The sequence below is a fragment of the Leptidea sinapis genome, chromosome 18 (genome assembly GCF_905404315.1).
Source record: "Leptidea sinapis chromosome 18, ilLepSina1.1, whole genome shotgun sequence".
NCBI classification, from domain to species: domain Eukaryota; kingdom Metazoa; phylum Arthropoda; class Insecta; order Lepidoptera; family Pieridae; genus Leptidea; species Leptidea sinapis.
The window spans coordinates 2,557,322-2,560,152 of NC_066282.1; positions in this window are offsets into that span (position 1 = coordinate 2,557,322).

Sequence of the window (2,831 nt, forward strand, 5' to 3'; positions counted from 1 at the left end):
CGGCAAATTTAACAGGCACCTTTTTAATATAGGTGTCACATACAGCCCCCTATGCAGAGGCTGCCTGGGGGCAGAAGAAACAGCCGCTCACGTTCTGTTGGTGTGCAGAGAGGTGGTAAACTACAGGGCGAAGCACTTGGGATTACCAGGCGCCCTTCAGGAAGTCTTCGGAAACGTTAAGAAGTTGGGTGACTTCTTGGATTAGCTTGGCTGGTTGGAGTAGTCTCTATGACCCGCAAAAAAAGCACATATGACGTTGGGTTGCGGAAAGCGCCCGTGTAAAGAAGAAGAAGAGCAGGTAATAGCACGGGTCTTCTGCGGCCGATCCATCCTCGCAGAAAGCGAACGATAAGATGTTCTCGTTCGTTGCGAGCGAAATGTGCCGGAGGCTCCATCATGCATGAAACACTATGTTTCTTTGGTTCTCAAAGTAATTATACAAATGATTTTAGTTTTCTTTAGTGTTAATTCCGCCATTTTTATTTTACAACAATTTGCCTCTACACCAGGCATCCTCAGGACGTGTTGTCTCGCCAAAATCTGGCACGAGACTGAATAAAAAGAGCCGGAGCCGCTCTTTTATACCCTCGTCCCATAAAATGACGCGCTGTGATTGGTCGGCTGTTGTGACGTATTACCCCCGGAAGAGACACGTAACAAAGGTGATGGGACAAGTCAATAAATTTTCTCAAAGTAATCCCAAAATTAAGTAAGTAGCAAACATTTATGAATGAAAAAACTATTAAAACAGACAATTATTAGTAAAATAGGTATGTGGGCCTTTCTATGTAATAATGTTTAATAATCTGATAAGACAGCTTACTGTGGTTGACAAATTTTTGGCTTTGTTATTAAATAAAACTTTTAAGGGGTATTTTGTAACACGTTTTATACTAATACAGAAAGTTAAAAGTTAAATTAAAACATATAAATAATGCGCAGGTGCTATAAATATAGACATAACATTGAAAGGGCTTATAAGTGCAATAAAATTGTGAATTTTATGAGTAATTTGAATTATCCAATTCAGTGGGTACCTGGGAACTTTAATTAAGCTGTCATTTCGATCTCATGACGTATAAACTACATAGTATCTGATGAAACATTATATTTAGCTTTCTTGACATTATAGTTATAACTGAGATATTTTCGATAATAGTAACTATTTGAAGTGATGGTTACATTAAAAAACATAAATTGTTTAGATTTACAATTGGGACCCCTCAAGTGAATTTCCTAATATGCAAATATTGGGGATGAGCAGGTTATCAACTGTAAAGTAGATCCTGTTGATTAAGCCACAACCTGAGAGCTGAACAAAGCATACAAGATTTTATGACGATACGTCACTCGAACGGTTAGTTCAGTTGGAAGAGCACTGGCACGAAACGCCAGAAATCGTGGGATCGAGTCTCGCATCGTTCATAAAATTTTGTTTCCAAAATTTTATTTGTGTATTAATCCTAGACGCGAGGGTTATCACTTTAAAAAAAAACATAACAAATAGTAACTATGATAAGAGAGCCGATGGCTGGTCTGTGCCTCATGCCTCTTGAATGGGCGCCACTTGTGGTGGCTCGATTATCCTGTCATTGTCAACCCTGCTTTTATTGTTAAATTTAATTAATTGATTAAAGAAAGTGCCATTTAGTTTCTTGTCATTTCTTCTCATTAAATCGATCAGCCTTTTCCGAAGTGGTCGAATACGTCTAACTTTGACATTCGTAAGCATATTTTTTTAACATATATGAATGAATTGCTTTGCTTTTAAGTTTGCTTGATGTATGTAATACATGAAATAATAGGTTAACAGCAACAAAAAATCAAAACAGGTAAAGAATCATGTGAAGAGTTATTCTTCAGAGAAATGTATAACAGAAATTCGGTATGGCGTGTTTTCCTCAAGATCGGTTGCTAGATCGATTTCCACGCTCCTAACAATCCCTTTCATCAAAACATTTACGAGACACACGAAATAAATACATGACTGGTGAGACATTAACGATACTGAAGGTCGTGATATTTGTCGATCAAATATGAAGAAAAGAAGCATTAAAAATAAATATTAATTGAATAGTTCGTAAACTTAAAAAAAAAGTTACGTAATAATATCGCTACGATATCGCGTACGATAATTGAGCGCACGCATGAGTTTCAAGCCAATAACGTGGAGTAGGAAGGGGGAACGCAAACACACGGACCTGCTGCGGCTTGCGCTTAACTAACGAAAGAGTTAAGTAGTATAATATGATCACTTCATTTATTTCCTGGAAAAATTGTTCAAAAATCAAATACTTAATTTTACTACAGAACTAGCTAATACCCGCGACTGAGCACGTGTGCTTTTAAAAATCGTTGTTTTATAAAACTTTAATAACTTAAAATGGAATGAAGGTATCGTTATATTTTTGCAGAGAAGTGTCTAGTGTCTCAGTGTCTCAGTGTCTAAGGAATAAAAACCTAGAAGACTTTATTGAAATTTATCAAGTTGCTTTTCTGTGAAGTTTCAAATGTTTTTTTTTTATTATTTATTTATTATAAACGTACAGTTTCTTCTTAAAATAATACAAAGTCCTGTAAAACTGTCTATACAGTATGTCTACAGGATCGAGCGAGTCTCATAAAATAAATCTTAAAACGTACTTCACAAATATTACATTTACAAGAACACTTTTAAATATTTACAAGAATTGCTCCTCTTATAGAATATACTTGTTACAAATTATTTTATTAATAAATAATATAATATACTTACATAGCATCGTTAGAGTTAAAATTCAAGCCAGATATTTGATCAATAAGAAATTGGGTCAAAAATAAAACGGATCGTA